Source organism: Manis pentadactyla, chromosome 1 (assembly GCF_030020395.1).
Source record: "Manis pentadactyla isolate mManPen7 chromosome 1, mManPen7.hap1, whole genome shotgun sequence".
Lineage (NCBI taxonomy): Eukaryota > Metazoa > Chordata > Mammalia > Pholidota > Manidae > Manis > Manis pentadactyla.
This window is the reverse complement of record NC_080019.1, coordinates 186,765,442-186,784,552: the sequence shown is the minus strand read 5'-3', so window position 1 is coordinate 186,784,552 and position 19,111 is coordinate 186,765,442.

Here is a 19,111-nt window from a genome sequence, read left to right as displayed (position 1 = left end):
CCCATGACAAGACAAAAAAAAACAGATAATAGGCTTAGAAAAACATAATGTCCATATTGAACATAAATTCCCCTTCTCAAAATCTGGCTCCATCTGCCTGTTCTCCTTCCCTTTCTCTATAAGATTTATAAAGAACACTCCAGCCTAAATACAGGCCTAGAGGATATGGGTTACTCATGTAAATGCTGAAAGCCAGAACATGAACTTAGCAGAAGCACCTGGGGCAAGCAATAGGACTTGTTTTGCTGGGCTTTGTAATCAGGCTCTTTCAGCTTTGGGCCTTGCTACACAATGTCCTTTGTCTATATATCTTAGACTCTCACCCAAAAAATTCATGCCCCCAGCCAGCAGCAGATCTTTTCAGAAGATTCTACCAAATTTAGAGAATAATTAGAAAGATCAGTGGCCACTCACAAACCCCTACTTACTGAAGAAATAGGTAACAAGAATTTCTTCTAGGCCCTCCTACAAATGAACTGAAGGCTGATGTTCAGGGGCTGATAGAAGAAAATATAATTTCATGACACCCTATACTTTCCAAATACAGAATCGGGGTTATTTATCCTTTCTCTTCCAACAGCTATTGCTTTCTTGCTTATCTCGTTTTGCATCCTAAGACCTGGGCTAAGCTTTCTGCCTGCCTGGGATGTACAGGTTATTGGTACTTTCTTTTAGCTCTCTTTGGAGTGACTCTGGATTTGGGGAAGGTAATATCCTTTGCACCCTCCTTGGGAACCCCTGTTACACCTAAGGGGAAGTTATTCATTACTGCCAGAAATATTTAGTATTTGTTCCAGCTGTAAACTGACAAGCTCTGTAGTCAGAAGCTGGCCAGACTGGAGGCTAATATTTAGAGGCTGATAGAAATTTCTTAAAGGCCTTCTTCCCTAAGGTAAAATTAGAACTACGTACCCAGACAGAAAGAAGCAAATGGAGGATAATGTACTTGGATAGGTGGATCAGCATATGTTGTCATTTAAGTTCCAACTCAATTCTTTAAGGAACGGGGAGCAACTGTCCTTATCTTCCAACTATTTACAAAACCAGAAATACAACTCTAGAAACAGGTCAAAGCCCACCTATAAATCTTAGCCAAATCAACCCCAATTTCTAAGACTGGGAAAGAAGGTGGAAAAGAGGCCTTTTAAAAATGCAAATGGCTGTAGAAGCGCCCTTGCTCAAAATCTACCCAACAGCTTCTTAAAGGTTGCTTGTCAAGGTCAAATACAAATCTTTAGTGTCCTCTCCACACATCTCAATAACTATGTCTCTGTTTGGATCTGTTTATATGTTCAAGTATGTCTATATATGTGTGTAGATGTGTGTTATTTTCCTACTACCAAATGGTATTGCTAAAATTAATTTTAAAAGAGCTATATTTAACTGGTTTAAAAACAAGAAGCATTTTTAAATCTCAGAAATATAATAAAAACTAACCAAAATGTTTTTCAAGCTTATGTGATCTAGGATAATTTTCAGTAAATAAAAGCTAGCTTAAGATTATTGATTTAATATAAATAGACATATCTTTAGAGTTATCAACATTAAGTATACTTTTGTTCTACCTAGATTTACCAAGAACAAGATATCATCTCTGTTAAAAATGTTTTCAAAAATAAAATAGGTTGGGAGAATGACTGACTTTGAAATGTCTCATGAAGTTTTTATATGGAATTTAAATGTAACTAAGAACAAGTAGATGTAAGACCAAAGCTTATAAATAAACTTTCTGGCAATATTTATGTTTTATGGCATGTCTACTTAAATAGTTACCCAAAATCTCTTTAGCAACTTCCACCCTTAGAATTTTACTAATGATGGGAATTCATTAACTATCTAGATCATTTCCAAATAAGATAAACTACTGAAACATCAATTGCTAAAAGGTCTAAGTTTATCTACTTTTATCTTCTTATTACAAAGAAACAGAAGATAAATTTGGGTCTGTGAGTAAACATGTTTTGTACTCTATTAAAAAATTGGACTACGAAGAAGCATGTTTCTAGAAGTTATTAAATATATTCATAAATTTGCCAATGTAAAAGAATGCTGGTGTAACAGTTCACAATTGATTGCAACCAGTTTTCACTGGAAATTATGGTTCTAAAACTTAAGGATTTTAATAGGGATAATTAAAATTACTGAAAATAATAAGAAGCATCTCTGCACACAAGGAAATAAAATGTGTGTTTTTTCGTAAAATAAGTTATGAGGAATAAAAATGCATTTTTCTTGTGTTGAAGGAGAAACAAAGTAATTTTGTCATAAAAGTGAGAGGCTAATTATTTAAAGAGGAAAATTTTAGGATAAAATCTGAATGTAAAAAGGAAACCTGTAGTTTATGAAAAGGAATCTTGGGAAAAGAATTTTAATGTGTGATCAAGCTGGCTAATATTAAAATGAATTTATTTGAAAATGATTTTAATATCAAAAGTAAGCCATTGCAAAATTAAAATTTGGTTTCTCTCTGTTAAAAAGACAAAGTTTTCTCGGACTATTGATCTGCTCTTGATAATAAAACATTGTGAAGGGTTTTTCTTGGCCCTTAATTACCTAGAAAATCAAATTCTGTATTTTATCAAACTATTCCCTATGCTTTATATCTCTATCATCAGAGTCTGTGTATCTCTATTAAATAACATGCCAGTCAAAGCCTTAGTAATATAGCCAGTTTCCAATTGTGTCCCCATTACAAAGACAGCAGATTCTTACTGAATGTATGCAAATACCTATATTGCCATAAAAAATAATACTCATTCACTACTTAAGAAAACTGGCCTTCTTAATACTAAAAGTGCTAAATATTGCCAGCAACTATGTAACCTTCTATATTTGCCTGTGAAATCTTGTCAATTTGGTTAAATAGGTAACTAAGTACTGATTCAGAGTGATCTATGATATTGTTCCACCAAGTGTTTTAAAACTTTCTTGATATTTTTGACAAAGTTCCCCAAATCAAATTCTAAATAAAGTCCTTTTTACCTCTAATTAACGCTGAGATTTTTCAGAGGGCCGCTGGAACATGTCAGAGGATTTTTCTTCTCATCATAACACAGAGATATTAAACAAATTTGTTTTTTTATTTAATATGTTAAATTATCAAATAAGTGATGCTAAACCTTCTTGCATTATATTTGTGTAGAAATATTTAATAATTGTTTGAGAAATTAGATGAAACTCCTAGAAATCTGGTATGTCCTTGTATGTTATCATTTGTAATTATAATAAATAATATGTTATATGTTACAGAAATAACCAAATATCCTTGTCAGTTGAATAATAATGAGCTCTCATCCGATTTTTAACCATGCCTTTTGTCATTTGCAGACTTCTCATTTTACTCAGATGCTTTTCAAAGGTGCGAAGGTCCTTCATCTTCAACAAGATCCATTGGAAGGACTTCTGACAAATACATTTTTCTGAAAATCTTAAGGTCATAAAACTAAACTGGATAAGAATTTATGGAACAAATGGGAAAAAACTGGATTCAAGCAGAATAAGGATTATAACATGGGACTGAATGTACTGAAGAGGATGATTATAATTCTTTTGACTCTTGTTTAAAACAGTGCTGGTTCTCGAATGTTTTCTTTTCCAGAGTTGAGGAATCATTTTCTTTTCAGCTATTTACAGAAATTAAATAAAATATGCCTTTGTAAACAAATTTGAAACATTTATCTTTTTCTCTCTATCTGCCCTCCAGAATTCAGAAACTCTTGGTGAGTATAATTTTTTATGGCAATATGGTTATTTGCATACATTCATTAAGAATCTGCTCTCTTTGTAACGGGACACAAGTGGAAACTGGCTATGCTCTATTATTAAAGCTTTGACTGGAATGTCATTTAAGAGAAAGATGCATAGACTCTGATAGCCCAGACAGCCTTGAGGAACTAAGGTTTGTAAGGTTGAAGGCACTGGGGGGAGGGGGGAGCACGTCAGACACAGATGATGTGCCAAAGTCCCCGGCTGCTGCCCCCTCCCAACCTGAAAAATGTGCCTTAGGCTAGCCAATCCTTGCGCCCTTGTAAATCTAAGCTCTGCCTCCCCCTACCTTTTCTACTGCCTGTCTACTTTTGGGTGACTTCCCCGGCCTGTGACAGCCAGGCCGCAGAACCTCGCCCAGGGGCATTCAAATAAATTACCTGGCCCTTTGTTGCCTCTCTTTGCCTGCTTATTTCGGCTAGAATTTATCTTACAAGGTTAACTTTATGGAGCCAGTGAGGCTCTTGGAAAAATCAACCTGAAACCTTGCTTAGAGGAGAAGACCTACCAGGTGAATGAGAGAGGTCACTTCCTGCAGGCACAGTACCATTGGGATATTTGGGGGATCTGGGGTAGAGAGGAATCCACCTAAATCTATAGGTATGATAGGTGAAATCTAATGGCAAGAGCTTGGTTTGGCTTTCCTGGCCTCAAGAGGCCACTTAGAAAGATCGCCGGCAGTGTCAAACAGCAAACCGGGAAAACCTGTCAGAAAGCCACTGTCCCCCAGTCTACCTGAAGACGTTTCAGGCCTGACATCTAGAAATCTCCTCACTGGCAGCATTCAGGACTCAGACACTGGGTTAGTAATGTGCTCCAATCATTAGTCTTGTTTTTCTTTTGCTTCCATATAAACACCTCTTGTTAATTACCTGATTGCTTACAAATATAGGCCTAAATTGGGGAGTCCACTGGCAGGACCACTTCCTGAAATAAGATATAACTATTTAACTGAACTGACCAATTTTCCAGACCAAGAGACTGGTTCTATAAATGGAACAATCTACCAGCTCAACTTTTAATGTGAAACTTCCAGAGACATTTGAGAAGAGAGAATTGTAAGGGCCAAGGGCAGGCTGCCCCAAAGTGTGCCACTTTTTGCTGTAGACTCTTTTGAGCTAAAGGCCATCAAGACCCTGAAGGCTCAAAAGAAACTGCCTCTACCTTGACTACTAGAAGAATCTAAATTAGAGTCGTTCACAAAATAGGTTATTACCAGAGATAAATTTTTGTGGCAGGGCAAACATCTAGTCATCAAACACCTCCTGTGCTTAAGGTCCTGTGAATCTGCCTCCTCCCCTTTGAAGCTCCAGGCCCCTACCCCATTCCTGAGCTCAGGATGACACATATGTAACATTTTACCTTTCTGTCTTTGACCTCTCATGTATGTGGAGTTCCCATACATACAAAAGTAAATTTGGTTTATCCTGTTAATCTGTCTCACATCAATTTGATTCTTAGACCACTCAGAAGAACCTTGAAGGGTAGAGGAAATTGTTTCCTCCCCAACTTTGCCCAACACACCTCAAGAAAATAGAGATGAAAAATATGAGAGAGAAATTAAGAAACATGAGCATTTGAATGGGAAAAGCCAACATATAGCTAAAAGGAGTTCAATAGAAAAAGAATTGGGCAATATTCAAAGAAGTAATGGCTGAGAATTCTTCAATATCGAAAGAAAATAATGTTCCTTTAAGAAATATGTCAAAACCTGAGAATTATAATTAAAATAAATGTGTGCCTAAATACATTACAGTTAAACTACAGAATACCCAGGACAAAGTGAAAAATCTATCTTCAAAGCTTTACAGAACAAGTGGGGGAAAATTAACAAAGCTGAAGGGAGCTAAGTTACATGATAAATAAGAGAAATAGAGAACATCTTTTCAAGTGACCACAGAACAAACCTCAAAATTTCCAAAAGACAAAAACAGAACAGAAAATATTCTTAATGACAATGTAGAAATTCATGTCAAAAATCCAAAAACAAAAAGCCTTTACTAGTATGAAATTTTTAAACATTTTTTCAAACAACGATTTTTCAAAGAAAAAATATAAACTGGTATCACAGAATAACAGAAGGTGGTAACAAGGAAGATACTCCCATCAGCGCTTACAGCAATACAGCTAATGCAGCACTGGATGAAAATGCATAGCCTTATATGGTTTTATTAATAAAGAGAAAACCTAATAATAAATTAATGAAATAACATAATAAGTTAGAAAAAAACAATCAAATAAACTGAAGTATAGGATAGCTGAAGGGATAAATAATGTTAGAATATAATGATTATAAAACAGAAGGCTATAGAACTAATAAATTCAAAATCTTTGAAAAATAAAGTAACAGAAAAATATATAAATTATGCCTAATAAAATCAAGAGGAAGAAAGCAAATATATAAAATGAGATTAATCCAACAACCAGAGAAACTGTGGAAACTAAAGAAATCATGTAAAAGTAGATTGCCCAATGTTATAAAAATAAATTTTCAAATACATTTGAAACATGGATAACAAGCCCTGAGCTCTCCAATACAGAAGTTACTAACTGTATGTGGAAACTGCACTTAAAATGTGGCTAGTTTAAACTGAGGTACAGTTCTAAGTGTAAAATGAATGCTAGATTTTGAAAATGTATCAAGAAATATATATATTTATTAATAATTTTAATTGACCACATTTTGAAATTATTGCTAACATTTTATATATATTTTGTTGAATTAAGTATTTTAAAAATAATTATACCTGCTTTTTAAAAACTTCTTCAATATGGCTACTAGAACATTTTTAATTATATATGTGGTTGGTATTATATTTATACTGGACAGTGCTGCAAAAGAAAAATGTAATCTGTCAAAACTGACTCTGGAAGAGACTGGAAAATCTAATAAACTAATACCTCCAGAGGAGCAAAGAAATTTTTCCAGAGGCTTCTCCCTGCTGCCTCTGCCAATATATGATCCAGACCATGATTTCCCATTAAAGACGAGTAATTCCAAAATTATTTAAACTGTGCCAGTGCATTTTTAAGAGAAAAATTTTCAGTCATTCTTCATGAACTAAGCTTAATGCCAACTGACAAGGATTGCACACAAAAACTCTTAAATTAATTTTACTTGTGGATATTGAAACAGCAAACAAAAAATGACAACAAAACTAATAAAACATTGACAAACGGTGATACTTAGGCTTCCAGAAAGAATACAATAGATGAGAATGGTCAATGCTCTCTCAGTAACAATAATTGGATACATTTGAAATAATCATATTTTTAAGACAGTGGAGAACGTGAAAACAACAAGAATTATACAAACAAAAATTCCAAAAGGAAGAGCTCATCCTAGATGAGCTGATAATCACCAGCTGGATGTGAGTTAATGTCAGATTGGCTCAAAGAGAGGAACTCTGCACAGGAAGAGGAACCAGCATAAGTTTTGGTTAGTGCAATGGATTAGAAATTAAAAGATCCCAATACACAAATCTAATTTTCCTCCTGAGACATTTGCTAAGTTCTAGGATGGTCCAGAAGGTTGCGGGCTGGGCTAGGAAGGCAGGGTGAAATATCCTGCAGTCTTTTAGGTACTTAGGAAACAAAGTCCCTTCAAATGGAGAGGCCTGCAAAACACATGACCAGTCTTCCACTCAAGACATTCGCTACATTTTAACTTGCTTGGGTTGCTTAGATCAAATCCTCCAAGAGGCAGGACTTTCAGTATAAACCAGAGGTGGAATGCATCTTACTAAACTAGAATCTAGCCCCAGCCCAACTCAGTCCCTGATTAAACTGAAGCAATCTGCTCTTCACCTTATCTGCCTAACAGAAGGAAAAGGCAATCCTTGTTAGTGGAAGACATCATCTGGAGCCTCGGTGATTCAAAATAATATGACAAATGTGTTAAAGGAAAATCACTGGACTCCATGAAGGTAATCAAGTGGACATTCTACAGCTGAAAATACAATCGCTGAAATAAAGAACTCGTTGTTTTGAAAGAAGACTATATACAGCAGAAGACAGGATTGGCAAACTCAGATCAACAGAAATACCCAATATAAAGCACAGAGATAAAAATTAATGGAAAAAACAGACTGGAGCATAAGTGATGTATGGGACACAGTCAGAACATCTAATAAGTGTGTCATTAGAGTCAAGAAAGAGGAGAGATAAGGACAGAATATTTAAAGAAATAATGGTAAAAAATTTCTAATACTGATGAAAGACATCAACTCATTGATCCAGAGTCTCAGTGAATCCCAAAGAAAATAAATAAAAAGAAAAATATACCAAGATGCATCTCAGTTAAACAGTTGAAGAACAAAGAAAAAATCTTAAAGACATCTAGAAAAAAATGCAGATAACCTTCATGGAGCAATAGACAAACTGATGATTGACTTTTTCAACAGAAACTATGAAAGCCACAAGATAACGGACTGATATATTTAAAGTGCTGAAAGAAGAAAAGAAATTATCAAACTAGAATGCTATATCCAGCAAAAAGTTCCTTCAGATATAAAGGCAAAACAAACATTTTTCAGGAAAAACAAACTGGGATAATTCATCCCCAGTGGGCAAACACTATATGAACTAAAGGACATCTTTTTCAAAGAAAGGAGGAAAATGTTCCCAGATGGAAGAACAGACCTTCAGGATGGAACAAAGCACAATGGAAAGAACAAATATGCATAAAAAGAGACAAGACTATTTCCTGTTTGAAGCCAAAATAATAATGTCTTGTGAGCCTTACATGTAGAGGTAAAATTACATAACAATGGATGGAATGGAGTAATTGGACTCAAGCTATTGTAAGGTTTATTGCATTATTAAATAAGAGGTAAAAGTACTTATTTAAGATCAAAGGTAAGAAGTCAAGGATGCATAATGAAATCTTTAGGGCAATCACACACAAAAAAGTATAATTAAGACCCAAATAAATGAGAAAATGAAATAGAAAATACATGATTGATTCTCAGCTGTGATTGTTGATTTATTTCGTTCTTCAATTCTGTTAATTTATCTTTTGAAATAATGTTATCAGGTGCATACAAGTTTTATATTCTTGCCTTTTCTTGCTGAATTGACCTTTTTGTCATAATAAAATATCTCCTTTTCTCTCTAGTGATCACTCTTGCCTTAAAGTGTAGTCAGTCTGGTATTAAGATAGTCAACCAAATTTGTTTTTGCTAGTACTGCGGGGTATAACTTTTTCATTCTTTCACTTTCATCCTCACTTTGCCCTTATATTTCATGTGTTCTCACTGTAAACAGTGCACTTGGGTCTTAATTCTTTTTACTTAGTCTACTTTAACCTTTTAATTTGAGTGTTTTACATTAGTATTTCAAATAGTTACTGATATAATTGCATTAAGTCCTACCATGTTGCCATTTATTTTCTAATTGTCCCATCTGTTCTAGTCCTCTGTTCCTCATTTTCTGCCTCTTTGAGGATTAATCATGTGTTTTTCTATTTCATTTTTCTCATCTATTAGCTTTATAATTATACATTTTTTGGGTGTAGATTCTTAAGTATATATTATATATGTATACATATATACACACATGTATATACACATTTAAATTGATCTACTTGTACACTTCAGACTTGTGTACTTTGTGTACACTTTGCAACTTACACTCCTTTAAACTTTTCAACTTAAAAATGTTAGCCAATATATTAGCAAGCAGAATTCATCAGCAGGTGAATAATGTACACCATGACCAAATGGGGCTTACTCCAGGAATGTGAGAGTAATTCAGTATTAGGAAATCCACTTAATTCTCAGGAGAAAATTATGTAGTCAACTCCACACATGTTCAAACAGAATTCTACAAGATTCAACAATTCATTCTTGATTTTTCAAAGCCAATAACTTAGGAATAAAAAGATACCTTTAAACTATATGTATATGCATGTGTGTGTGTAAATATATATGTCAAACTCAACCAAAAGCAGGCTTACCCAAGAAATACTAAAAGCTTTATTGTTAAGTCAGGAATGAGACGAGTGTTTGCTAACTATCACACTATTATTCATTTTGTACTAGAGGTACTAGCCAACATAAAAAGAACAGAATTGCAAACGAACACAAAAAGAACAGAATTGAAGGTATAAAAATTGAGCCAACAGAGGTAAATTATCACTATTTGCAGGTGGTTTGTTTATACTTTGACACCCCAAGAGAAATGAGTAAAAACTACTACAAAGAACACAGTAGGATAGTAGGATCTGTAAAATTAATATACAAAAATCAGTAGCTTTTGTTTATACAAACAAAATCAGTTAGGCAATACCTCATTTACAATAGAAAAGATAAAAGAATTAAAAGTAACCTTAACAAGGGAAGTTTAAGACCTACATAATATTTTAAATACTCTTATAAAAGACCAAAAATAAAAAAGTAAAAAGAAAGAAAAAGACTTGAATAAATGAAAAGACATACCATGTTCCAGGATTGGAAAACAGCCTTATGTCAATTTCCCTTAACTTATAAATGTTAATTTATCAATATTCTACCAATAAAAATATGAAAATAAATTTTTATCTCTACAAGGTAATTCTAGCTTTCACATGGAAAAATAAACAAGACTAGCCCAGGTAATTCTGATAAAGAAAATAAATGAGAATAACTAGCTATACCATATATTAAAATATACTTAAAATCTTCAATAATTAAAACATTGTAAAGTTGAATATGATTTGTCAGATTGACATATGGCACAGAACTGAAAATCTTAAAAAATATCCAAATGCACATAGAAATGTTGTTTAAGATAAAGGCGGCATCTCGAATAAATAGGGAAAATATGAACTATTCAATAGTGGTATTGGTAACAAACATTTGGTATATCAAGTTCACATCTACAATAGAATAACCTCCAATTGTATCTCAGACTTAAATATAAAAAGAAAAACATTGAACTGCTCAAGCAAAAATGAGAACTGAAGAAGGTCTTGCTAACTCTGACTCCAAATCTAGAAGCCACGAAAAATAAATGGTTGAAAATTTTAACTACATAAAAAATAAAAAACTTGTGCATGGCAGAAACCAAATATTTAAAAACACCCAAAGCAAAGTCACTAAGTAAGTGACAAAATGAGCAATACTGTAACTGTCACAAAGAGTTCATTTCCTCAATATATAAAGAGCCCCTGCAAATTCATGAGACAAAAGACTAAGCAATAAAAAAACGGACATGGATATGGACAGTTTATAGGAAATAGATGTGGTTGTGAAACATGAAAATAGGCTTAATGTCAATCATAATAATATACCAATTTAATCCATACGTGATATTTTTCAACTTTCCAGAAACGGCAAAAATCCAAAATTTTGAAAACAAACTCTGTTGGTGAGCTCTACAAACATAGGCCCTCTCTCTCCTACATTGCTACTGGGAGCATAAATTGTCATACCCCCTGTAGGGGGTAATTTGGCAACATCTGTCCACATTAGAGAGATGCATATACCCTTTTTCTCAGCAATTTCACTTCTAGGAATTTACCTTCTGCATAAACATAGTCAGGTGCTGCATGAAGAGTTGCAAAGTTATCCATGGCAGCATTGTTTGAAGGCAAAAAAGCACAAATCACTTAAATGTGCACCTAGAGGAGATTGTTTGGGCACATTTTGTATAGCAAGCATCAGCAGAGAAGAATGATGACGTGCTTCTTCTGTACTATGGTGGGAAGGACGCTAAGGTACACCATTCACTGAAAACAAAGTACGGAACAGCCCGTGTGCTAGCAAACAAGCAGAAAAAGAGTTGGGAATGGAGGAAGAATATATATTCAATTTGCTTGTCTGTGCAAACAAAAAGAAAAAAACAAAGAAAAGAAAAAAGGTGAAAAAGATAAACAACAAATTAGTAACAATGGCTACATTTTTGCAGTCAGGGATAGGAACCCTGCAGAACGGAAAGGACACTTTCCACCGTGTAATGTTTTGTAATTGTTGGTTTTTTGAACCACTTGATATAGTATGTATTCACAACGTTAAATAAGTAAAATGTCTTGCTATGAGAAGGGAGTATAGGACAATGCCGCCCTCTCCCTCTTGTGCCCCCAGAGCAGCCTGGCTCCTGCTGAGCTGAGCTGAGGAATGAGCGTGTGGTTGTCTTGGTTTCCTGGAGCAGGGGCAGGCGTAGCTGAGTCCTTGAAGGTTATAGGACTTGCTCAGGCCTGTCTGGGGAGGTCAAGGGCAACTGTAGAGCGGGAAGCCCAGGGCAGGAGACTGCAAGTGGTTAAGTCCTAGTAACTTCAGAATGGAGCCCCTGGCCCCCAGGAGAGGAGGCAGGCCTCTGGCCCACTTCTGAGAGGCCACAACTGCTGCATTCTAGGGTCACTGCTTGGGAGCCCTGAGCAGCTGGCCCAATCTGCAAATGGCTGCGAATGGCAAGGCTTTGTGGGATTTTCTGAACAGACCTCATCAAACTTCTCTATCTCTGATCACCCTCTTCCCCTGGCGAGAGGCCTCAGACAGGATTATAAAAGCAAGGAGGGTCAGAGACCTGGAGAGGAGACTGGCCTGTCCTCAGGAAGCAGCCACCCCCAGGCCCTGGCCCTGGGCCCTGGTCTGGCCCAGTAAAGGAGTTAGCCTGAGGCCGGGACACCTGATTCCATTGTGTGATTTCCCTTGGGGGGTTAGGGTGGGGAGGGAGGTGGACACATTCCATCCAGTGACCAAGGCAGTCATTTTCTTCTGCCTTTATCACCATGTGGCTGGAGAACTGTCCACAGCAGCCTGAGCTGTGCGCTGGCAACACAGCCCCACATGTGAGTGGCTGCCAGGGGCTGCAAGCCACCCAGACCCAGAGAAAAGCAGACGATTAACCACAAAGCTCTCTTAGCTTCTCAGCTACTGGCACTCCCTGGGCCCACAGCCGTCACTGGGCACCTAGTAAGATCCTGGCACAATCCCGGGGAGCCCCTGGGCTTCCCATAGCTCTCAATTTCTTCCTGCTTCGATCCACAGAATTTAGCAAGTGTTAGAAACTGTCCTGTAGTGGTCCCTAGTTGCTTTTTGCAGCTTGACTTTATTCCCAACAAGACTGTGTTCCCCTCAAAGTGCAGGTCCTTGTTATCCTCGCTGCGTTCCTCAGGGCCCCGGCACCCTCTCCAACACAAAGCAATACCTTCTGTAAAGGCTTGCTGGTTGTTTGCCAGTCTCCAAGCTAGAAATGGAATTGCACTCCAGTCAATTAAAACCCAGGGTGGATCTTCAGCTGTGTCATGGAATGGCTGGCCAGACTGCTCACGGTAAAAGTCCCTTCAAGGCCCTGCAAACCCTGCCCCAACTCTACTGCCGCCAGCCCCGCACCTCATCCCCACCACTCACCCACCGCAGGGACAGTGCCCACATTCCTGTTCCTGTAACAGAGAGGGCTACAATCCCCTCAGGCCCATTCCACTTGCTGGTACCTCTCACCTGGAATGTTCTTTCCCCACAAACCCACAGGGCTCACCTCTCACCTCCTTGTCAGGTGTCTGATCAAAGATTACTTTGGAGAGAGGCCTTTCCTCCTCACTCCACTTACCCTCTTTCCTCCTCCATATCACTTGTCTCCACCTAAAACACTGTGGTTTTCGTATTTATCAGTGGTCTCCCCATGACAACATAAGCATCCCAAGAGCAGGGACTGTTGTGCTCTGTGCAGCATTGTATCCCAAGGCACACAGCAGGTGTCCAGTAAATATTTACTAAATATATTAGCATATAGATTGACTGACTGATACAGCCCTGGCTCTTCATCAAAGTTAATTCAACCAAAAAGACATAGATTATTATTGTTTATGCATGTGAATAAAAAAACACCTCCATATATTTCTTTACAAACAGTTTCACAGACATAATTCTATTCTGTTTTAGTCCCAGGACTTGTTATTATCCTGATTTTAGAGAGGCCAAAACGAAGCCTCAGAAAAGTTAGGTTTTCCTGGATCTTTAGCTGGTCACTGGCAGAACTGGCCCCCCCACCCCCACCCGGTGTACTGTCTCCCCAAAGCCCAGCGTGGCTCAGGCTTTTAGGCTGGAGACTGCTCCTTCTTCCCTTCTGTTTCCTGAGTTCTTCCTGAAGCTTCATACTCCCCTTTAAGAAGAAAAACCTGTATTTTTTTTCCCTTTCCTTCTCTTCCCGCCTCCCAGACAAGTCGGGTGCGCTGTCCTCCTCCCCCTTCCAGTCCCAGAAGAAGCCTTGGGTTGTCTTTTGACATTGGCACTGTTCGGCAAGGTTGCGTTCTAAATGTTGGACTCTGTTCGCTAGGTTTTTTCACATTTCGAGGAGCAGAAACAGGCCTGGAACCCCTGAAATAGTGGTGATTTATTGCAATAATTCACGTGGAGTTAAGAAAGATAGCGATCTGGCAACACCGCCTGGCTTCATGGAAACGCCTCCCCCCGCCCTGCAGTCTCACACCAGGGGCTGGAGCGCAGGCTGCCTGGCGCTTCCCGCTTCTCCCCCTGGCTATGGGCTACGCTGCCATCTCAGATCCACGGCCCTCCTCCCCTGCCCTGGCAAACGGGCAGGAGGGCCCCCCTTTGTGGCTCTGCAATCTTCTGTGCGCCTCTCGATCTTGGCAGCCATCCCACTGCATAGGCTTTGGCTGCTGTGTGTGTGTGTGTGTGTGCGCGCGCGCGCGCACACACACACACACACATACACCTTATATATACCTTTGCTAACTCCTAATCCCTCGCTCTCTAGGACCCACCAGCCATTTCTAAAAGGGCACCACAGGCCTCGGGTGGGCAGACCCAGAGAGGTTCCCGGTTCATTCATTCTCTGCACACTTATGAGTGGCAAAGCCTGGCGGAGGGACTTGGGGGACAATTACAGACAGGACTTAGAGCTTGGGTGGGCGAGGCGGGGGCTGGGGACGGTGGCGCGCGCATACATCACAAGGGGAAAATGCCATCATATATGTCCCCCCACCCCACCCCGTTCTCCTGCAATGACACAAGCGTCGCCAGCTTTCCTTTGATTTGCTGTTCTCGCAGAGAGGTGGGGGGAACACTCCGGCCAAGCAGCGCCTTGCATGGAGCCCGCGGGAGGGCGCGAAGCCCAGCGGCGTGCGCGGCCCCCGAGCGCTGGGCTTCGGCAGCTGCAGAGCCCGGCGTGCTCGCCGCCAGGGGCCGCAGCGGCCGCCGGCGCATGGAATTTTCCACAGCCCGGCAGAGCCTGCACAACCGCGTCTCATTGGCGGAGCGGGGGGTGTCTGTCCCCGCGTGGGGACGGAGATTAGATTAGCCAGGGAGCCCTCCTCAGTGGGCTTGGCAGGGCGCTGGTGAAGCAGGCCAGCGGGGTCAGGGAGGGGAGTCGAGGGAGGCTGGGAGCCGGGAGGAACCCACGTCTGTTTTCAAACCCAGCTCCATTCCAGCCTCTGGATGTCACGTTTCTACCCAGAAAATGCTCCAGTGAGCTGGGAACAGTCGAGGGTAGACATTAGAATTTGCCTTTTTGTAGTTACATTCCCCTAGAAACCACTGGAAAAAAAGATTCCCAGCGCTGAAGCCACACTGCCCCGCCTCTCTCTCCACCTCGCCCCCTTTGGCTTCTCCTTCCTGGCCCTGGCATTTAACCCTTTGAGCGCGCAATGCCATCAACATATTCTCTTTTGGCAATGACCTTCACAGACTCCCCACTCCAATCAGAACCTCAGAACCACATCGGTTTCCTCCACGGGGTCCATCAAGAAATGCAGACAGTGCAAGACAATTAGAAATAAGGAGTGGACCTTTTATGTCTGTTGGAGAATCAGCATGAACATTAAAATATTAAAATATGCAGCCAGACATGAGAATACCTACCTGTGCTCAAATATATTGTTGGCTTAATGGAATTTATGTGAGCTTGTCATGTTAACTTTTGATTAAAAAGACTCCCTTTGTTTTTTTCTCCTGAAGTTGCTGGCATTAGGAAGCTCTTTTCTGAGAGTTATTGTTAAATCTGCCACAAAGGCTAGATCTGGCCCTCTGTGTTTGGTGGGTGAATGAATGATGTTCCCTGCGGCCTGCAATCTAGGTCCTAAGAATGACAGCAGTTAAGAGTTCCTAGGTCCCACTGCTTTGTCATTGACTAGTCATGTGACCTCAGACACCTCACAGTTTCTGTGAGTCTCAGATTCCTTGCTTTTAAAATGGTACTAACAGGTTCCTCAAAAGTGAGGTAGAGAATCACCATATGACCCAGCTATTCTATGCCTGGGTATATACCAAACAGAGTTGAGAACGGGTACTCTTTTGCAAAACAGATACTTGTACAACAATTTTCATAGCAGCACTATGTACAATAGCAAAGGTGGAAGAAACCCAAGTGTCCCTCAGCAGGGGATGGATAAACAAGATGTGCACTGGCCATACAATGGAACCATTACTCTGCCAGAAGAAGGAAGTACTGATACAGCCTGCAAGATGGATGGACCTCAGACACATGCTGTGTGAAAGACGCCACACACGAAAGGCCGCCTACTGTATGATTTCATTTCGATGATATACCCAGAATAGGTCAGTCCACAGAGACAGAAAGCAACTGGTGGGTACCTGGGGCTGGGGGAAGGGATAAGGAATAACTGCTTAGTGAGTAAGGGCTTTGGGGGGCAGAGATGAAAATGTTTTGAAACTAGATAAAGGTAGTGGTTGCACAACATTGTGAATATACTAAATACCACTGACACATTCATTTTCAAACATTAATTTTGTTATATGAATTTCACCTCAGTGAAAAAATTTAATGGGGCTAATAATACAAGCACCTGACTGAAGATTAAATGTGACGTCTATGTAGAGATGTTCAAGCAGGTCAAGCACCCTATTCTTTGATGCTCCCTACTGTGTGCCCTTGTGGATCTGTGTGACCGCAGGCCTTCGGGAGGATGGTCTAAGCCCCAGCACCGGAGTGCTCCACAGTGGTCTGACCTGAAGGCAGAAGGGCCTTGAGGGACCATGAAAACCACCAAAAACACTGAATGGGAGGATCGGGGTATTTAAAATTTTCGCTCAGGTTCCCAGAAGAAACAAGCACAGAAGCAGCGCTGGGGCTCACCTCTCAGACTGGGAGCCAGGTGGCCTGGACTGCCAGCTCCACCACCTTCCCTTTGTGCGACCTCAGGCCAAGGCTCTTGTCAGGAGTCAGTTTTCTAATCTAACCAGTGGGATTTATTGAAGTACCTCCCGCATACGGCAGCTAATTAGTGCATGTGCTGGAAACCAAGGGCACCCTCAACAAATGTTAGCTTGTGTCTGCAAGAAAAAGGTGAGCAATAAACACTGGGTGGTTTGTGCTCAGCTGGGAGGCCAGGCAGGGGGAGTCAGGAAGACAAAGGACCACTTCCTAGCACTGAAAGCAAAAGAGGGGGGGGCTTCATGGTTGCTTTGGAAGCTGCTCAAAGCATTGTGCAGTGCTGCAGGGTGGAGGGGCAGGGAAGCTGGGGGACAGGGAAGGGGGAGATCTCACCACCAAGGCATATTCTGAGAATAAAGCACAGAGGAAGTGCCAGATAGTGGGAGTAGCTCTAAGTGGGGCTGACCCAGAAGTTCAGGAGTCTCCACAGGGCATGGGACAGCCTCCTCATGTTGTAACAGTGAAAGAGGGGCTGAGATTTTCTCCCTTGCAACACTTAGAGTCTAGCTTTCAAAGCAGGATCAGCACAGCCAAGCAGACCTCCTCAAAGGAAAACCACGAAGGAAGTAAGCTCAGTGGACGCCCACTGCACAGACGTCCCTGACGCCTTCTTCTCTCATTCCCACCTGAGGTGAAAAGTCCCTTCATGAGAGTGAATCTTTCTGCAAATCAGCCTGAGGTCAACAACCTTTAGCAGAGAAAGGGAGGCTGCAGAGCACAGGTTTTAATGGGAATTGGGGCCCTGACTCAGCTTTAGTAATATCAGTCATTGTCCTGATGCTCACTCACTATAACTGGAGCCCCCCACACCCGCCAACTCCCCTGCCATGTGCCAGTGTGAAAACCCTGGGGTGCCCCTGTGTCTGTGCTACAGTTCCCTGTGTGGCCAGCCAGTGTCCCCAAGCCCCATTCCCACCAGCCTCGGGGCAGGGAGCCCCGTGAACTGGCACTCAAGGAGAGCAGACCCCAAGCCCCAGCAGTCTGCGATGTTCGGGCTTTGCTGAAACGCATTGTCTTCACACCGTCTTCAGTCTTTATAGACAGAGGCAGAGGTAGAGATGACAAGTGATCAGATAACACCTTGCCATCAATAATACTTCAATAAAGCTGGGAAAATGATATACACACACACATCCTGCTAACTGTTGACAGCATATAGATACTGAGATTCTGTGAAAGACTGAATATAAAAAATGGAGGTGTCTTCTACTAGAAATAGTTTGAAAACACAGTTCCACACGATTTTTTGATGCCTATGCTGTATCTTCCCCTCCCACCACCCTCCTCACACCTACCTCTCCACCCCTCTGACTTTACTTTTGACACAGGTAAAATACTTTGCCTTGAATTACAGGAAACTCCCAGTTAAATGTACTAAGCTATGAAGTGTGTTCAGTGATTAGAGTCATAACTGGTTTCAGGTACATCTTAACTTATTAATACAAGTAGAACATTTAAGCACCCCAATCTTGCCATTCAGAAACTATTAAAATTTTAAATTCCAATTTATATTGGTTTAATAATATACACATGTGCATGTACACACACACACACACACACACACACATGCACGCATGGGGGCCTGGCTAAGGCTCATGCCCATGGGGGCTCTTTGGGGACAGAGAGAGCTGGGAGGTTGATGCTGGATGCATGGAGGCGTGGGTTTGTGTAGGACTGTGGAAAATGAGGAGGTCAGCATGGCTGCTGGCATGGCCTCTGGTCCCCAGCTACCCCCCAAAGCCCAGCCCAGCCCTGTGGAGCAGCCCCTGTTCAGTTTCCTGGCTCTCTGCAGCAAGTAGCATGCACCACCAGCACAGGACCAAGGCCAGGGTTTGCAGTAGAGCGTGAACTAGGCCAGCATCTGGGCAGGCCTCTCAGAGGCACCGGCAGCCAGAGCCTCACCTCTACTGTCCTCACACCCCTTTGCAGGTGATGGAAAACAAGAAGGCAGAGAGAAAATTTGAGGTATCATGGTCCTAACAGGTGGGAAATTCCTCCCAGGCCCTCAGAGATAACAGGTGGGTGGGGTGAAGACTGAGGAGGAAGCCACTATTTTACAAATGAGAACCATCAACCCAGGGCATCTGTGTAATTATGATTCCCGTGACTTCATTTTTTCCAAAAATTGGTGAAGCCTGGGAAAATTAATGTTTCTATATTTTTACATATAAAATTGGATCACAGCATAATTTGATTAGTAAACTATTTTCTTTGCTTAACAAGATCCTGTGAA